The following is a 21,069-nucleotide window of genomic DNA, read 5'->3' as shown; positions in this document are numbered from 1 at the left end:
GCGCCGCCAAACTTCACATCGGCAAAAGCTTTGGCTGCAACAACATCAGTTACAACAACAACAACATTGAGGTGCAATCATTGAATTGCGCTTGCTCATCGTCGCCGCGGCTGCCGGTCTTGGCTATTTTTAAAACACTTTACTATTTAATAATAATACGATTTTGCGCGCACTAATGCCGTGCGGAAAGTGGCAGCGGGCGTGTGAGCATGCGTGCCTGGGCTATGGACGGCGCGGCATTGGATAACACCTGGATGACCAAAGCGCGGAAGAGAGGGGAGTGAAGTTAAGATGGCTGTATATACATATGGTGCATGCTACACTTCTTGTGGCAAGGTGAGATAAAGCGAAGTGAGCACGCCGTTGTTGCTATTATTATTGATGTTGTTGTTGTTGCTCCTGTTGCTCTGCCTGCCAGAGGCTCGAAGACGTTCAATCAAAAAACTACCTGTGGCACACGTCAAACTATTTTTAGCTCAATGTATGCCAATTAAACAACAACAACATCCAACTGATAGCAACAACAACATTTCTAGTAGCGCATAAAAGTACAAGTTGCTAGCGCAGACACTAGCGAAACGAAGTAAATAGAAAGAAAACAAAAACAATAGCAGCAAAGTCGACCTGTGGAAGCAAGAAAGCGAGAAAGATAAAAGAAAATGCGTGTCTCTCTTTCAAAGCGCGTTGTTAGACAAAAGAGCGCGTTTGTATTATGCAGTCCACAAAGCGCTCTTTGATTTTCGTTGCGTTCCACAAAGGTTGTGTGAAAATCATATGTAAATGTTGGCTTGGAAGCCGGTTAATACCACCCCCTAGAAATAGTTTTGGAGGTTGTTTATTTGATTTTTGTTGGTGTTATTGGTTTAGGTCGACTAATAAGCAGTCTTGTTGTCATTAGTCCAACTGGAACGCACAGTTTTTAAAAAATTTTGAGTTTTACTCACATAACGGTTCTTTCTAAGTTTATAAAATATGAAACAAAATAAGGAAACGAGTAGAAATTCGAGGCATTTTCTATATATATAAACAAAAAAAAAAATTTTCGTATAGGGTTTCACTAAGGAGTCAAATATTTTGTATCGAAATTCTTAAAAGTGTGTTTGGCTCAGCTCTTTTACTGATATACAAGTAATCTATACATATATATGTGTATCACATAACCCACTGGAACTTTTTCGTTAAAACTTTGTGAAAAAATTGCATTTCATACGCTTGATTTATAAATGGATGAAACGACCTCATAAAGCGGTACTTGTCAACATATATAGAAGTAAATTATTATAAATGAATCTTACAAATAGTGCAAGAGCTGTCAAATTTTACTCTAAATATTTATACATTCGAGTTTCACACTCGTCATCCATGAATTTTTTTATGCTGTGTGACATTATCTCTTTTCAAAACTGTTTCATCGATTTCAACAAAATTTCGAAAATAATATTCCCTTTTCGCATTCATACATAGCATAGTTTGAATAAACTTTAAAAAATTTCTTAAATTTACTCAGTTACCTAATATAATGACTTCTATTCCCATCTTAATCAAATTAAGTGCTTGGCATAATATGATATTAAGTCTGACTTGGCCCCAAGTATTATAATAGACTAAAATATATAGATGATATTTTTGTTTATAAACAACATTCCCCAAAAATGAGAAATGCTGCCGAGTTTACACCTCTTGGCCTAAAGCAAACGAAATATCGATTTCGTCGTTATCGATAGTTTTGATTCTCTAAAATAATGACGACGATTACTCGATTATTTCATGAAAGATCTCAAAGGTGTTTTTGTTCTATTAACCCGGTCTTCATACAAACCATCTTAATAACTCCACGGCATGGTTGCACACTACAGAATTCAGTATTAAGAACTCTCTTATCGGTGCAGATGGTATGTATCTCAGTAATATTTTTCTGAAAAAAAAGCTGGATAGAACAACGTTTTCTTATTTTAAGTGTTCGTAAGTTAATTTCATTTTATAAATTCGAAAATAGCTTGAGAGAAATAATCGATGACAAGAAAAAGCTCTCGATTAAAAAACATAACAATAAATTGACTATTTTTAAATTTTACGATTTTCTGGCTCTAAGCAAAATAATCGATGACAGAAAAAAGTATCGACTTTTGGAAAAAAGTTAACAGTAAATCGATTATATTTCATCTTATATTTTTTTGCGCATCACATTTCATTTCAAAATACAAATCCTTCTCGTTTTAATCCTAGCGTGGGTAACACCGGTTTTTTGATAAAATTTTTAAATTAGTTTCTAATTTTTATTCCACTCAAGTATCCTCAAGCTTACGCATATATATCCATTTCAATGGGCGCTGGGTACTATTTAATAACTATTTACCATTTTCAGTAAACAACAGGAAATTTATTTGTGAAAATTTGCTCTAAAACCTCTTATATATTTAACTACATGTATAGTTTATGTATATGTATACAGCTGCTACATTTTGTTTGATAAGTATGTAACATATTTTATTTCTACAAAATAGTTCAACACAAAATCGTGCACTGCCTTTCTGGGGCACTGCAATTACGGTATTAAATAAAATCCAACTGCTGCTATTTTGCCATTAAATTTAGTCAATTACGGTAAATTGTTAGTGGAATTAAGAATGAACTTTCGCACTAATTTTTTTTTGGCGTTTTGCGCTTAAAATTAGTTTGCGAAAAAGTTATTCAACTCTTTAATGACTTTTATGTAAAAAGTAATAGAGAAGATTATTTAAAAGAAGATATAACTTAAAAAGGGCACGAAGAAGTGTTTATAGAAGTGTTTCTTCTATAAAAATTTAATTTTTACTTTTTGTAACTTAATGGATGGTATCTACCGAATTTGAATGTATCACGTACGTTTTATAAGATAGTGTTTCGGAAGTAGTTCAATGAATGTATTTGTTTTAGTACGGCACTCTCAGAGTTTATATACTCTTATATTGTCTAAGTAGAGAAATTTCTTAATAAATTTGTCGAAAGAGATTTCAATGTCGCACTTGTTATCATGGTGACTTGGATTCGATTTTCGATACTATCTAAGAAATGAAGTAATTTAGTAAAGAAGAAAACAAATTAGTCCGTATATATAATAATACTAATGCAGGAGAAATAATAATACGCCATGGCCACGTTTGGTATTTTGCTAGTGTTTCCTGATTATTTAAATTTTAAGAGGTTAAACATACGAGCTTGATTCAGTGGAGCCTAAGAAAAAACCTAAACCGAAGCTATAAAACCCTTCACAAGTTTGCTTTGCAGAATACTCATTCGTAAAGATATCTCGTCAAATAAAAAAGTTTTCCATGCAATCACTTGATTTCGATTGTTCAGTTTATATGGCCGCTATATGCTATAGTGGTTCAATATTGGCGGTTCCGATAAATGAGCAACTTTTTGAGGAAAAACGTATGTAAATTTCAGATAAATATCCCAAGAACTGAGGGACTAGTTCGCGTATATACAGGCTAACGAACAGACAGACCGATGGACATGTAAATCAACTCAGCTGATCATTTATAATTATAAATATTTTATAGAGTCTTACATACTTCGTGGTAAACTTAATAAATCTTGTTCAGGGTTTACAAATTGTGATCCTTGATAGTCAATGTAAGACCCTCGAAAGTTTTTGGACAAACGAAAGAAATAAGCTTAATTGTAGAGTGAAGCACTGAATAGTTGAATCGGGAGTTTATTGAGTTATCCGAACATTTTAAATGTCGGCTTTACTGACGCCATAAAGATTCAAAGTCTTCATTTGAAAACATCTTTTTCGTTTTGGGAGGTCTATGGTAATTCATGTGAAGAGGAAAGGCTTGGCGTACTAGTTAGATCAAAACTAAGGCGATACCGTTATTAATCCTCTACAATTTATAATTATATTTCAATACAAAAAAAGTTGTCACATTGTAGATATCAGCTTTCGGCGGCTTTCATTTTTCACTAGTCTTCACTCTCGTCTCTACAACAAACTTCTTATCCATAATCGCCAAAAACTTCCTTTAAATTGTTCCATTTTCTTTCCTTGCCACATTCGCGTTCATTATGCGACACGTTTTACTTTGCAATCGCATGATTTGGCGAGAGTGAGGACGCCACCAGTGCTTGGTGGGGGGCACGAGTGAGAGCAGGTGAACAACAAATGTGTTTGTATGTAATCGCGTGTAACTCTGTCAAGCTGACTGGCTGGCGAACTGACGGAACTCGAACTCCACACCGAGCGGTGCCTGCGCGTTCTGTTAGCGGCTATTGAGTCGAGTGTGTCGCTAAGGAACCGGTCTTTTGCCCCTTTGAATAAGTCAATGTTTTGGCTTTTCATACTTATCGCTTTGTTGTTTCTTTGTTGTTGTGGTTTTTGTGTATAACTATAGTTACACCTCGCCGTTTACTATTTAACTTACAGTTGGTGTTATTGTTTTTGCCGTTTTCACTGTTGTCCATGTATGTGCTTACGCTTGTTCTTGCTGTTGCCATTTGCCATTCTCCGCTTCTTGGCTTATTGTCATTTTGCATTCGCCTTTCCTTCGCTGTCGACTTTAAGCAGGCGCATACACACATACACATTCACCTAAGAGTGGCGTTGAGTGTTTGGCCGAACGCGTGAGTTGTTGCTCCAACAGCCAAGCGACCGCCAACTCGTACGGGCTCGTTGGCGCAGTGGATCTCGTTGGCTCTTGGCACTTTTGCGGCTCTTCGCTGATTCAGTTGTTTGGTGGCAGTATGAGCGTGTGGTTCTACGAGCGCTCGTTGTTGCATTTAAACGGTTTTATAGTTAGCGTGTCGGCTATATTGTTTATTTACATACAACCATACTGATCTTTGTTATGTGTGAATATTTGTGTAGTAATTGGTGACAACGGTAACATTTGAATTTGCATTTGACAAACTACGTTGAAGTTCGCCGCGTTCCGTGCGCTTCTCGCGCTGTCCGCCGTTGGTTGTGCGTGAAATTGTAATTAACTAATTATAAATGTTAATTAAGCAAACGTTATGAAATATTGAAATAACCGAACGAGTTTAGACTATAAATATATATGTGTATACACGGAAATTCGCTGCTGTTGCGTCTCGTTGATGCTTGTTGAAGTTTTAGCAGATGTTCTGCGGCTGGCTTTTGCCACAGTCTGCTAACTGATTTCAAAAAAAATTATAAATGTTTATATGTATTTGTTTTTAACTGATTTTTGTTTCTGTTTTGTTGTTACTTTATAACCATATTTATTTGCATTATGCTAAAGCTAGACAGTTGCGACATAAAATATGAGATAACTTTTTGAACGAGTTTTTGACAAACAAAAATTTTGCAAATTTTTTAATACAAAATACAATTTTATTGAATATGTTAAAAAAATCTTATTTCGAAAATTCGAATACACATAAAATATTAATGAAATTGACCAATGTGGTCTATTTCGAATTAAACATTTATTTTTTAGTAAAAAAGATAATTATAATATTTACAAATATTTAAATATTACCGAATTAAAAATAAAATTAGACTGCAAATATTTTTTTAGGACAAAAAATATACTGCCAGAAATTAATAAAAATAATGCTTTAATATCTTATATTTTCAAGTAAATCAATAATAATAAAAATAATAAAATAAAAATTATAGAAAAAATTATTGACATCTATTTCTAAAGTTAATTACAAATATTTTTTCTTCTGCTAAAAAAAACAAAAATATTTCTCATTTTTAAATTAAAAAAATGTTTTTTGTTAATAAAAAACGAGTAATAATAATATTATTGAAACATTAAAAGTAATAGAAAAAATAAAAAATAATAATTTATTCTGTTTTTAGAATAAAAAGATTTTGTATATTTTTGGGATTAAAACCACTCTTGTTAATAAATAAAAAATAACGATAAAAGCAATTTAATTTTTTTTGTATCAAAAAACTTTTTTTTCAAGATAATAAAAACAATGATAATAAAATCAACTTACAAATATTTCACATTTTGAAATTAAAAAAACAGTTATTTTTAAATAAAAAAAAAACTATTAAAAAAATATTTTACAAATATGTTCTATTTTCCGAATGACAGGTAAAACATATTTTACAAGTAAATTAAAAGCAAACAATGATACTAAAAATAATTTTAAAATATTCATTATTTTGAAGTAAAAAAAAAAAATAAAAAATTATACAATAATTGCAAAATATTTTCTGTGTTTCGAATTAAAAAAAGATAATCAAACAGACAAAATATATAACAATAACAATAGAATTAATTTATAAAAATTGTATGAAAAAATAAAAATTTTTTTTAATATTTTCAAATTTCAAGTAATTTAAAAACTTATAAAAATAATGTGCAAATGTTCTCTCTTTCCGAAATAGAAAGAAAATGTTTTGTCAAAAAAATGTAAAAAATAGTTTAAAATATTATCTTGGTAAAAGAAAATAGTAATTAAATTCTAATTCTGAATAAAATATATATACCTTACCTCTTAGAATATTTTCTAATTTCAAGTAAATAAAAAACTTTTTTAAATATTTTTTGTTCCGAATTAAAAATAAACTGTGTATCAAGTAAATTAAAATATATATACTAATATAATTAATGCATAAATTCTTTTTATCTGAAGAAAAATTGATTGAAAATAATAATAAAAATATTTCTTAAATATTTAACCATTTTAAGTAAATAAAAAAATGTATAAAAAAAAATTGCAAATATTTTCTATTTTCCGAAAATTTTGAAAATAATTTTTAAGTAAATAAAAAAAATTGTTTCAATTTTTAAGTAAATAATAATAATAATAAATAAAAAAAAAATAGATATATATATATCAATTTTTGTAAAATCTTTTAATAAATGCAATAAAAAAATTATTCTCTGTGGATTGTGAAATACAAAAACCGTTATTTGCGCAATAAAAATTGCATTTCGCATTCGTGCTTCCTTTGAAACTTTTGCAAAATGCAACTTAAATTATAAACACGAAAAACATAAACTTAAGCGCAGCTACATATGCACTTTTATAAAGGCAATAAAAAATGTGTGTCAGTGTCAGCGCGAAAAGCCCAAAATTTTACAGCTATTTTTACATTTGGCCGCATTTGAATATAATTAGTGTTTTTTTTTGTTTACGTTGCTATCAAAATCGGTTTGTTTGTAGCAATGCGAATGCAGTGGTTATGACAATTTGTTCATTCAATATTTAATCAGCTATACAATAACAACAAAAATGGAATAATAGTAACGAACAACAATAACAAATATAATGGACTGTATCAAATGTGGAGTTTTGGAATTTTAACGATTAAAGTGTGTTTTGTGAATCGTGAGTGATTGCAGAATGAGAAAAAATGAATAACAAAAACAAAAAGTAATAAAAAATATAAAGAAAACAGCAAATTAACATATCAAATTAAAAAGAAAATTAACAAAATATGTGAATTTTCGAATGCCTAGGCATATATACATACCTGTAATATAGATTTATATTGATATTTGTAGTATATATAAGTTTTACGGAATGGTGATTTAAGAGACAACTAAGGACAACAACACAGGAATAAGTCTCATCAGACACTCAATCGATTTATATCAGTTCTAAAAACATGGTTAAGTTGCCTTGCATATTCATATTTCTCGTTATCATAGTGTCCTAGTTCTAAAAAATTTGTGAACTTAGGATAAGAGCTGCAAAACTCCGTTCGTGAGTGCCTGTGAGAACTATTGTCTATAATATATTAAAGAGAAGATGAATCCACGTCTTGTGTTAAGTTTGATTCCAATACATGATGAAAAGACTAGAATATTGGGCTTGAAAACTACCACCTGTCAATTGCAACAGAGTGTTTGGTAACCAGTTTGTAAATGCCATAGATCATATGCTACATAGGGCTTAGAGTTCGACAATACATAACTACAATCTACTATGTTTTTACAATACATAAAATAAAATTTATTTGTTAGGCTCTTAGGCTAGGTTAAATTTGAGGTTTTCAAGAAGTGCTGAGATGTTACACCTCGTTTTATTCTATACAGCTTCTGCAGCTGGCGTCCCCTGGAGCAAGGGGCTCACTTGCCGAAAGTAAAGGGCTCACTGGATCACTTACTATCGATCATGGGCGAAAAGGATCTTCTGACAGCGCATTAACTGATAGTAGCGCATTGCAGGTCAAGTTTTCCAGTAGTAGAACACGCGAGCACAGTGGAACACCGACCCATTATTTCATTCTTTCTACTAATAGCGAGACTAGGGTACTCTTCCTTGCCAGCAGGCTTTACAGCTTTACTGTTGCCTGCGACTCCGCTGTGACCTGACACCCACACAAGTCTTATGACAAAGATTTGCTATCAGAGTGGATAGTCACTTCTCTGAAGGAGGCTGCACTCTGGAGCAGTAAGTCTACCGCCACATCGGCTTGAAAAATACTGCATTAGTCAGAAAGTATGTATATAGCCATGCGTAAAGAAGCTAACTGCCCCTCTCTCCCAACGGCTTCTACCCACCCACAACTCCTTATGTTGCGGTCTGTTAATGTGTATTTAAAAGAACCTTTTGTCGAACTGATAATATTTGAGTAATTGAAAACTTTTTCCATCGTAATTCCTCCAGAAGACAAATTTTATTTCTAGAGCATGCAAAAAGAATGAGGTATCCTTTATAAATATAATTGGAATATTAAAAATTAAGTTTGTACCCACAGTACTTCTAATTAGTGGAGCGAAAATCTGATACTGATCAAAATTTTGTGAGCAAATTATATTATTAATGAAACGGGTACAAACCGGGTTCTAATTTTTGTTTAAAACTTGTTAATTAGCTGTTTGCTGCGTTCGTTGGCGATTTGGATCTGTGATACATACTATGTACATATGTATATACTTGCCAACATGTGCACAAGCTTCTTTACCTGATTGTCTTATTTTGTGCGTGATATTGTTCTTAGACCCTTCAACCACTTGCGTATTAGTGAATTGGTTTGGATTCCGGTAGTTGTTTGCAAGATATATGTTTGTTTCTATTTGTTTGTCTAGAAGTTAGTGCGAATGACTGACTGGCGACTAAGCGGGTTATGTCTGGCTGGCTGGCTTGTTGATGGCACGGTTGGTTGCTTGTTTGTTTGGTGCTATCTAAATTGTAGCTTTTGCGATTTGAGCACGCACACCAAGAATTGCTCACTAATACACACACACACACACATACATCATACACATGTGAGTAACAAAGTACTTAGAGTTTGAATTCTCATTGCTATCGCCAGTAACCTTCGTGCGGCGTAAAGGGAGAGACAGCAAATACACAACTGCGTCGACAACACCGATAATGAATTTGGCTTAGTCGGCAGCGTTGGGGTTTACTCGCCATGCAGGCGATTGTACACACATTAGATGCATAGTTTATAGATATATATATGTATATGTATGTGTATGTTGCTCAGACTGCAGTCATCGCAGCAAATACATCGCTACAAGTATTTACACTGCGATTAGATTGACGTTAATTCCGTAACAAATTCTGGTCTACACTTCAACAACTTCAATTAAAATTTGCGTATACCCTTGTTCTTAGCAAGACACAGCTAAAGTGAATTTCTAGGGCGAAGCAACCGATACGGTTTTCCTTCTATTTTGCACTTTTGTCTTTCTGCTTCTGCTTTTTCTTCACTTCCTTTGTGCGTGTACGTTTGTCCCTCTCGCATGAATTTCGGTTTCACTTATTGACTTTCGTATCTGCTTATCTAAGTGTACAGAGTTTTCTACTTTGTCCAAAGTCAAGGTGAAGACACAAAAATTGTACGTTTTATTCTTTAATTCAATTTACCTTGAATCAAATGATAATTCAATTATCTTGCCACTTGAAAATGGAGAAGCGAGTTTTTTTTTGTATTTTCTTATTTTATTTATTACACTTTGGATAACATTTTTAGTGAATCGCAGTATTTATAGGTTAGGTTAGTTAAACAAAGAGACGCAAAGAATCGCCTCTCACAGACATATCTCGTCTATACGAGAATAATTTAAGAGTTAAGAACTTACTTATGATACCTAAATTCGTTCTAAGAAGCTGCTCACTTTTTGGAAACGTCGATATGGGACTTCTATAGGGTTTTATTTGGCAAGATATCTTAATGAAATTTGGTATGAACTATTAACCAAAGGAACCCTACTATTTATGGACAAATTGTTCAGATTGAACCACTTTCGGATCTTTAACGAATAGAGCCCACTCGTAATCTAGCAAACACTTTCAGCTTTCTGTTTCACTTGTTCACTAGCTTAACAAATTGGACTTCCGTTCCACTAGTTCAGTAAACTAAATATACCAGTTTAGTAAAACCTAGTATACAACTATTATTTCTTCGCCATTCAAATTAACTAAAAGTTATATACAAATTTTCTTTAAAATAATTTTCTTGCAAAAATATTAAAATTTATTGCAATTGATTATTTTATAACACGTAATAAATTTGTGAATCTACACAAACGAAGGCAAGTAAATATTCGCTCAGAGAGTCACTCAACTCGTTAATCGTGACGTTATTTGAATTTATTTCGCACTTTTATCTCATAAATCCGCTGTAAATTTCAACAAAATTTGTGAAAACATGCACATACACACACACACGAATGCACACAAAAGCGAAATGCACTGTTGGAAGCAATTAAAAGTAAATATTCTATTGTGAAATTACACATACATATGCATATGTATTGATAGACATTTTTTTCTCATCTCACAACTCACTAAACAAATAATATTTTTGCTGTACATCAGCTTTGGGCGGCGAGTTTTCACGAAAATTAACGCCAATAAAATAGAAAATTTTTTGTAAGCTAATATTTACAAACGCATACATACATACAAATTTATAAATGCGTACATATGTACAATATTTACATTTACGCTGTGAATTCGTGACATTCTCACGGAAGTGCGGCATGTGGTAACACCGAGGGGGCGTTATAAACAGCCGTTAAACACATGAAATTATTAATAGACATGTACTACTTTCTTCCCGAAATTTCTTGCTTTTATTTTCCACACAACTAAAACTAATAATTTCGTACAGCAAATGTTTATGTATGCGGCATGTGTGAGTAGACGTTCTGTAAGAGCTGCGGTCAGCACATCAAAACAGTCGATACCGAATTTCTCACGCCGCACGAGGTGGCATTATGTGTGTGTGTGTGCCTGTAGTGCAAAAGCATAGATACATATGCATGTGCGGACGTGTATTGTAACAAATATGTGGGGCATGTTTACCTGGTGGCAGCCTATGATCAACCACAGCATATATTCGTCACGTTAATAAATTGTTGGGATGCGAAAAATATTTTATTTTCGAAGAATTGTTTACTTGTATTTCAAAGTGCTGTGTACCTTTAGTGTTTGACTTGAAGAACCATATATTTCGAGTTTAGTGTGTATCTGTAAATATGGCCAGAAGCTGTTGTGAATTTCTTCTCGGCTCTGTATGATATAATTTGCAAAAAAATTTTGTTTAAAAATAAAAATAATGGAATAAAGACACATAACGGCTGGTCAAAGTGGAATAGAAAAAAATATTTATATTATTTCTTGTATAGGAAATAAAAACTAATATTTGAAATTATTTCAGCAGACATTTTTTTAAGGTGCTGAAAGAAAGGTAATTATGGTTTTTTTAGTTTTGCTCACACAAATATTTTTTGAGGAAAGCTATATTAGCCGCCTTCGTTTCGTCAGTTCTATGCTCGCCATCTTTGAGTGCTACTAACTTAGCAATAAATTTATATATTCAAGCAATAAAAAAGTTAGCGAGTTGAATTCGATGCAAGAGAGCATGCAAGTAGCTCATTAGAGGTTGATTCACATGCGAAGAACATCTGTGAACGTTAGTCCTTTCTGGTGCACAAAAACTCCTAAAATAGATCTTCAGAACCTCATAGATCGACGAAGCGTTTTAAGTTTGCCACAAATCTGTTAAGGCGGTAAATATCAATCCTAGCCACTTCTCTAGGTTCGCCGAAGGAGTGTCTACCGAGATATTTCATTCTCAGTTTGGCAAAAGCAAGAAAATAGAGGAGAAAGTGACTAGATGATTCCAACTCGTCTTCACCCAAACAGCTTTGGCAAAAACAAAACAACACGTCCGACAAAATATTTAGCTTATTGGACAGTGTCCAGTCAGAACACCTACAACTGCGGTGTGATTAACTTAGCTAAGAGCAAGAAGTTTAGTGGACCTTTTACGGCTAACTGTGGTCAGAAGTTCTGGTTGTTGACCAGCGCTTTCCCAGCTCACGAGGATCCATTGGTCCAGCGGTAGATCAGAGGAAACAATGGAGTACCAACTCGCGTTCAATCGACGCCGCTGTGACTGGGGTCAATTTTTGGTTACAAAAAATATATTTTATTTCATATTTTTGAGTTTACTCAAAATAAAAACTGCAATAATCTAAGTTCAGCGCCATTAAATTGACGAAACAAACGGAGATTAATATGGGATTTTTATATATATTGTTATATAATACGAGTGAGAGCGTATGCTCATATAGTACCTATATAAAAATATATACAAAATAACAATTCATAAGAAAAAAACCTAGTAAAACTTTATCTGCAAAGCTTGTTAACAAAAGCCTTCACCAACTTAAACAATTACAGTGCAGGCCCAACAAAGTTCATATTTACATAAAATAGAAATAAATATAAATTCAACAAACATATGTAAATATGTATACAAAGGTGTTAGCAGTGCAAACGTTGTCACTAAAAGCAATATGACTGTGCATTAATGAATTTTATGTCAATATTCTTGTACAATTGAAGGTTGCTTATCGATTATAACAAAAATGAATGCGAAACGAACACAACAACGCATAAAAGCCTAAAAAATGCAAAACACAAAATATTTGCAGAAAAGAAATGCTCAAGGGAAGAACACGTGCAAACTGAAAAGAAGACCCCGTTCATTCGACCGTAGCATAGTAAAAACCATATATACACCAATAGTATCTATATACATTTACAGATGTATATATGCATTGAGTCACATGCACACCTTCGCTTGCATAAAACACCTGTGAGTGTGCTCGCCTCAGGGCTGCTAAAAAATCAATATTTACTAACCACTTTTTTCAAATAGAAACAAATGCACATACACATACCTATATATGGATATGTATTCTCCACCTTTTATATAAGCTTGTAGTTGGCTATTGGCAGTCTTAAAATAGTTGAGACTTTAAGTGGAGGAAAACATTAAATGAACAGTAAAGTTGATTGCTAGCGCCTGAAATGACCCGAATGGCAACAAGAAGCATGCAATCTACCAAAATTGCTTACATATAGATACATATGTATATAATAATGTACATATGCATATATATAGGTATCTTCATATGTATATATACGTGTAGTTGGACTGTTAGAGTGCTCAAGGGAATGAGCACATGAGTTACGAGTCCTTCGCACGTAATTGCCAGCGATTATTTATTTAGAATGAACGATAGCGACTGACCTCAATACGCTGCCTAGGTAGCGCTCAGGAGGGATGTAAAAGTGCGACTGTGAATTGCCGACAAGTGAAAGTGTTGTAAGTGCTGTGCTTTTTGCATAAAATAAGTTTTACTGTTTCATGTCTCGAAGTTTTTTTTTAAATTATTGTTTTAAAAAACAATATATGGAAATTAGTCTCCGGATGGTATACAAGTATACTATAATATTGATTAGAACTTCATAATACTGCTTGCTATAGATGGAATAGAATCATTCAGATATACTATATGTATATGTATATGTAATAATTAAATTTTTTTATTTTTTAATCCCTGAGATAATCGACGAAGATAGTTATGCTGATCATTTATATATACATATATTTTATAGGGTCTCCGTCTTCTGGTCATAACAAACTTCGTGGCAAACTTAATATGCCCTGGCATAGGTTAGGGTATAATAAAAAATAATCAGTCAAAAATTACTATTATTGTTGATATCATTAAAAAACAAATAAAAAATACCAAAATTAGAAGAAGCTTCGTACTTGAACTCATTTTAAAGGCAGAGCGGCTCTCAAAATTTTTAAGCCATTTTAAAATTCTTTTGTCTATTTTATGGCAACTAACTTTTATACTCCCCACTACTAAAGTCTAGTTTGACCAACAGACACTGCAGCGCCTGCTAAAATTAGAATATTGATTCATGCAAAAATATGAAATATTCAAATGCTACAATTTAATTGCAGACATACTATTATATTTTATTTAATGGTTTTGTCCTTAACCCGCCAAATTGAGATATCTGAACCAAAAATTTGCCCCACTGCCCACTCGACATTCAACTTGACCTTGTCTTGTTTAGTGTGCTGCTGTGCTTTTCACTAATTTTGAAGTGTTAAAATGAGAAAAAATACCAATGGCAATAATTACCCGATTTCGGCACGCACACAAGCGCACAAAGCCACATACACAGACATGTTGCATAAACAATTCATCTTTAGCAGCAAAGGTTTTAAACAAAAATGCTCGTTAAACGCGCTGGCGAAACTAAACAATTGACTTAAAGAGCTAAAACGTGAGCCACAACGTTTACGTTTTGGTTTTTTGTATTTTTGTAAAATTTTTTTATATTTGTTTTTGTAATGCATAATTTTGCATAAATTCATCAACAAATCGAGCAGCGAAGCCACAAAAAAAAAACAGAAACAAAATAATAATGAATAGAAAATGAAGACAGCATACATGTGGTGTGTAGAATGTATGTATGTAGGTATGTATATAGTATATATATATTTTTATGGCACTATTTAACGATTTAACGCATCGACCACTCGAACACACGACCACCAAAGCCAATCACTTCAAGTGGTTCGACGCTTCTTTGCGCCGGTGGTTTGCTGCAATTGCGTTGCCACCGCATGTCAAAGCGTCTAAAAGCGTTAACACACGTACATACATAAGTATGTGCGCCATACTGTTGGTTAGTTTTATTTGGTATTTCATATTGTTTAATTTTGTATGCAATTTGAATGCAATGATTTATGGCAAAGTATTTATTACCAACCAATCAATACACAAACACTCACACACATATATACATATATGTATATACATTCACACACAAATACATCCATATATTGATAGGTGCATCGCCACCTCGTAATGCGTAAATGTTGCTAAATACACGTGCAGCAGCGAGTCGAACACGTTGCTGCCTCTCCCTGCGGCACTCATTTGCATGTGATTTAGTGGCGTGTGGAAAGCTAGAAATTTGAGCAATTAATCATGGGCCACACGTTGTGAATGCAGCCACCAGAAAAATGCAGAAATGCATCAGCTCGCTGGCTTAAGCCACAAATTAGGCAGTGTCAGTTGGGGTTCGGAGAAAAAAATAATTTGATTTCGTTGCATGATTTCTATTTGATGTTATTGTGATATTTGGTCATGATTGTGCCCCAAAGTCGCGGATATTCCGAAATTCAGATATTTTCTTACATATGCAGATATGTAGTGATACTAAAAGTCATCACTGATTTGATGAGACTGACTCATATGAGTGCATAACGCAACTGTTTTTGAATTTGGTACAAACAATAAGCTATCAATAGCGCTTTTTAGAAAAAAGGCTGCTTCCAAGAAAGACATATCCACTCGTAGTTAAAATCTTAGAACTAGATATGCTTACTTTATTGGGTTCTGGGTGTCTGTTTGTAATTTTTAAGCTGTAGAACTTAATAACGGTAGGAAATAGCGCACTTAGCTGACGTCCATATTATAATGTAATACTTATTTTTAGATCTAACGGTCACCATGTTGTACTACAAATATATATAAGTGTAAGTACTACGAATACCACCGAACTTTAGTTCTGTTTGTTTCAAATCATGTTATAAAGCCACCGCGAGCATTACTGATATGACAAAAATTCTCGTTCAAATCCAACTGCGGTTTGGAGAAAAATTTAAGTCCATCATATTAACAGACATGTGCGTAAAATTAAGAAAATGTAAGCTGACACCTTAGAAGAAAAATAACTTTTAACTTCATATTATTAATTTCTAGTAAACACCAAAACTAACAAAAACAGAGAGGCAGACAGCTTCGTCCCATTACTATCTCTGTTTTGTACGTTTGACAGCACAATATTATGCCATAGTTCGTGACGTCATGAATAAAGGAAAGGAAAGGTTGTTTGTAATGTAGTATGTCACAAGCTTGTATTATCTCATTCTTAGTAAACTATAAAATTAAAAAAAAACAATGCATCTCCGCTTTAAGGTTAAGATTATCGAACTTAGATCAAAAAGTTTACTAAAATTCAACGAGGCTGTCATGAAGAGACCATAGAACATATTTTTTGTGCTTATTAAAGTATTTCATACAGCTTGGGCTCATAGAAAGAAAAAAAAAATGAAAGAAAAAAATTAACGTTGTCTTGTCGGATTGTCAAACGCTGCGACAAGTGCCACTCCGCCTCTCCATTCAGTAAGTGTCCATGTTAATATTTGTTATACGACTTAACGAATTGTTAGCTCATTGCAACGCTGCAGTATTGTATAATATACAAGTGGTTAAATGCATTTTAATCAGCGTGATTTTATGCCCAACACATCGCACGCATTTAAGTTATGAGTATGCAACACGCGGCTACTTGACGCCCCTACACAAATTACTTGATTACCAGCGGCTTACCGCGGCGCACAAGTACTCCATACACACAAACACATACACACACACGTATATCAAAATAGCAGCCAAGTAGAAGTGGTATAATGAAGAAAGAGTGCACTGAATGACAAGAAATTAGTTAGCAAGAATTTCATAGGGTCACCAAACGTTCAAACCCATTTAAAAAAGATCGAAAAAGCAACAAAAACCATAATACAAAAAACTACTTTAGACGTCACACATTCCATTACAATTCGTCATGCAGTAGACTATGGATCGTGCCTGTATGGGTATATATGTACATATGTGTATATGTACATATATATATAAATATACATACATTCGAAATGTCTATATAAGTATTTTAGAATAATTATTGTTGCAATGGAAAATTAATTATTCCTGAAAAAAAAACATTCTGAAATAAAGAGTCTAGAATTTGTTTTTTCGGAAACAAAAAATTAAAAAAAAAACAAAAACAAATTTTTTTTTGAAAAATTAAAAAATCCAGCCAGCGAAAAAAGATAAATGAGCAAATGAAACCAATAATGTTGCTGCCAAAAAAAAGAAAAACAAAAACAAATTAAAACAACGCGTCAGTCAACCAGCTGTGTCGAGCTAGTTTTCTTAACAAACAGCAGCAACATACAACAACATGAACAACTTAGCTGTTTGTTTGTCTTTGTCTTCGTAGAGCGGGTGGACAGTTGGAATTTTTCTATGTCTTTCAAATTGTTTTAGTTCTTTTCATTATTATTTTCCTTTATGAGACAACATTACCAGCCGCCGTCAACAATGCGGCACAAACGTCATTACGTGCGCATGTGTATATAGGTACATATGTGTGTTTGTGTGTTACCAAAAGTTGTTTGACCTCTCGAGTGTTTACTTTAGAGCGATTAGTTGTAGAATGTTTTAGACAGCAAGAATGCGTCAGCTCAAATACAAGCTGACTGCGGACGGACGGACATTGTAAGCCAGCGCTGTTGGGACAGTGCAACTATTATGAGTGAACGGGTAGTAGATTTTCCAAAGAAGTATTTGTGTGGAGTATTGATAACAAAAATTTAAATGCAATTCCTAAAAAATTTGTATAAGCTAAAAAAATATATTGTAGATTCAAATGTACGATCGATATGACAACACTTTATTGAAGTGAATATTTTTTAAACAAGTTCTTAATCAAAAAATTTTATCGAAATAAAAATGGTATCTATGGTTACTTTTATTCAAAATTATAGGTTAATAAAAGTCAATTATTACTCGAGATCAACGCCATTGGTATAAAAAATCTTTAATACCCAATTTATAAAAAAAAAAATATATTGGAAAAAAATGTGGACTAAATGAATATGACAAGATTGTAGACCGTCAATGATATTTTTTCAATCTTTCATTAAAATATATCCAATAAGTAGTATATATATTTCATTAAAATATATCCAATAAAAGTTCTCTCTTTAGAATTACTTATATAGTTTTCAAACTTCTCGCCTGAACTTACCCAATGTTATCGGAATATATTGTGATCAAATTTCATAGACACTAATCAGCCTTTGAGGTCGATTGCATGTCCAATTTAGGTATTAGTAATAACGGTATCCCCTTGTGTCAAAAACCTGGTGTTAGATATGAAGAGAATTAGCTAGTTTTATTTTAGCGAGTTCAATCAATAATTATTTTACATCTCGAATTCACTCTTTGTTTGCGAAAAATGAAAATTCCCGCTTATTTGACTTAAGGTAAAATATTCATAAAATTATAAAATTTTCAACAAAAATAAAAATTTCAAACTTCTAATCCACTGTGCTTACGCACCGCTGCTCCACAATGAATAACTGCTAGAACAATAAGAGTTGACACCGCTGCCGTCAGACGTCCAAGACGCAGCATGGAAATTGTGTCACACGCATGCGCACACACACATACATTTATGAATGCATTCTTGCGCACACTAAAACGACTTTATGTTGATTATTCACACCTGGTCACTTGTATGACTGCATACATGTATTGCACGCATTTATACTAGCTGTTGCATGCAACATAGGAACATAAAACTATAATATATTGCACAGTAGCCGCAGAGCTGGCCGTTGCGCTAAGTACCCATTTAATGCGCCATAAATGCAGAAGAATCGCACTTTTATATGCAACAATCTTCACTACTTTATAGCACAACAAATACATGTGCATATATGTAGACTCAGATACATATTATATATTTATATATACATATATATAGGAGGTGAGGACATATATATACACCGTTTGGTCATAAGTGAAGTGCGTCGAACGGTTGGCGGGTCACAACATAGTGCAGTTAAAGGCTTAATGTCCACTAGAGCACATTGCTTGCTGCTATTGTTGTTATTGTAAGTATGTGTGTATATCCGCTTTTGTGTGAATTTATGCTCGTGCGTTGAGGTAACAAGCAACGGACGCACATGCGCACGCATAAGCGATTATGCGGTGAAAAATATCGGTGTGTATGCGTATGTGCGTGTGTGTGCGGCGAGGGAACTGTGCCGCACATTTATCTCACGACTTTATAAATACTTATTCTACTCAATTGTTACCGCTCACTTTTATTTCACTTACTTATTTTATTGCTATTGTTATTGTTATTGTTATGTTTTTCCAACGTTTATATGCTGATAACTGTCGTGTCATAAATGTTGCCACCAGACATTGGTGGATGAAGGGGGAGGAGCTGTGGTGGAAGGTGGTTGTGGCAGTATAATAATTTGTTCTTCTACAAATACTGTGGCCACTGTGCGACACTACACACACACACACGAACAGACATATGAACACATTAAATCACGTGTGTCCATTCGCTTGTGTGACTTTAACCTCAACTTTAGCTGCATTTATGACACGCAACAATCGCGATCGCTTTGCTGCTTTGACCAACTTTAGCAGAATGCCAACTCATTACACACACGTCAAAGCTTTCAAAGCGTCTTCGTTGCGTTTCTTTGTGGAGACACTTCTTGGTCCGCATGAAAGAGCTCGCGGAATTACGAGCAAATTACAATAGCATAAAAAATGTTTATTGTTATTGTGTTAACGGAAATGAGATGCATTTTAAGCCTACACATATATGTGCAAACACACACGCATACAAGGAGCGTGCAGGAAAACCCGCTAGCTTTTATGACGCTAACAGTCACATGAACTAATTTCGCATCTGCGTTTAGCGCAAAAAAGAGTTGTATCTTTAATTTATACAGTTGTGAAATTGTTTTCTCAGACGCGCTTTGGACTTTTTGCGCATGCGCACTGTAATTAAGAAATTTCTTTTCCGGCGAAATATGCAAAACTCTTTAAAGTATTTCATAAGTAGCTCAATCTGATATAGTTTGAGTACTTACATGTGCATCTATGTATATCACTTATCTTCTCTTCTAGTTTGCAAACTCCAAAAGTCTCCTTATGTTCTCATATATATGTACATATCTCTACCCTAGATTGTGTCTATATATAACAATATAATAAAAAAATAATTTCTATTTATTTACTATTTTCTTTAAAAAACAAAAAGTTCTATGAAAGTTCATTGAGCTTCCGAAACAAAAAGTTGCAGTACTTTCGTTGAGCTTTAGAAATAAAAAGTTTGATTAAAGTTCCTTCAGCTTTCAAAACAAAAAAATTTTTGAAAGCTTTCAAATCAAAAAGTTCAACGAAAGCTAGTAAAACTTTTCAACAAGAAGTTCTCCGAAATTTCGTAGAGCTTTCAACGCAAAGTGTTTGCGGAAAAAAAGTTTTGTAAATCTTTGTTAATCTTTTGGTTAATAATTTCCATAAAAGTTCGCTGAGCGTTCGCTTTTGAAGCAAACATTTCTGAAAGACTTTATTACGTATTCGAAACAAGACGTTCTATGACAGCATTTTTCCATTAAAAAAAAAAAAAAAGTTCTATGAAAGTTTACTGAGCTTTCGAAACCTAAATTCCTATAAAGCTCGCCAAGCTTTCAAAACAAAAAGTTCTGTGAAAGTTCATTAAACTTTTGAACTAAAAGTTCTTCGAAGGTACTTTGAGCTTTCGACGCAAAGTGTTTTATGCAATTTTGTTGAGCTTGCGAAAAATTAAATTCTATGAGAGTTCGCCGAGCTTTTCAAATGAAAAATTTCATGGAAGTTTGTTGACCTTTCGGAGGAAGATGTTCTATGAACGCCCTTAAACCACCTTCTTTGTCCTTGAAATTTCCGAAATTCCGAAAATTTGGTGAGAAGATATCTCATTTGTAAAAAGTAAAGATGATATATTCAACGATAAGTATTGCAATCAAATGTTAGGGGTAGTGATATTCTTATTATTTTCAATAATAATCCTAATTTTCCAAGAAAATATATATAACACTTATTTTCTTTTATTATTAATAGTATGAAAAGTAATGCATGTATGTAGACAATTTTTTGTCACGCCTTTACTGGTGAA

At 33.2% G+C, this 21,069-nt stretch overlaps 1 protein-coding gene across 7 annotated transcripts in view; it reads left to right on the top strand.

Annotated features, from left to right (window-relative positions):
- The window catches only part of Fhos (Formin homology 2 domain containing), a 124,902-nt gene that overhangs the window by 30,288 nt on the left and 73,545 nt on the right, over positions 1-21,069 (top strand). The window contains exon 1 of one of the 7 annotated variants that reach the window (XM_036361944.2): positions 4,755-4,960. The exons of 4 other annotated variants lie outside the window; for them this stretch is intronic. The gene's annotated coding sequence lies outside the window, so the exon portion shown is untranslated. Of the gene's footprint in view, positions 1-4,754; positions 4,961-21,069 lie in introns of those variants that run through there. 2 more of the 7 variants (XM_036361954.2, XM_036361941.2) reach the window with 2 other exon arrangements.

This window comes from Bactrocera oleae, chromosome 6 (genome assembly GCF_042242935.1).
Source record: "Bactrocera oleae isolate idBacOlea1 chromosome 6, idBacOlea1, whole genome shotgun sequence".
NCBI classification, from domain to species: domain Eukaryota; kingdom Metazoa; phylum Arthropoda; class Insecta; order Diptera; family Tephritidae; genus Bactrocera; species Bactrocera oleae.
Note: the sequence above shows the minus strand (reverse complement) of the source record. Positions and strands in the feature narration are given on the sequence as shown.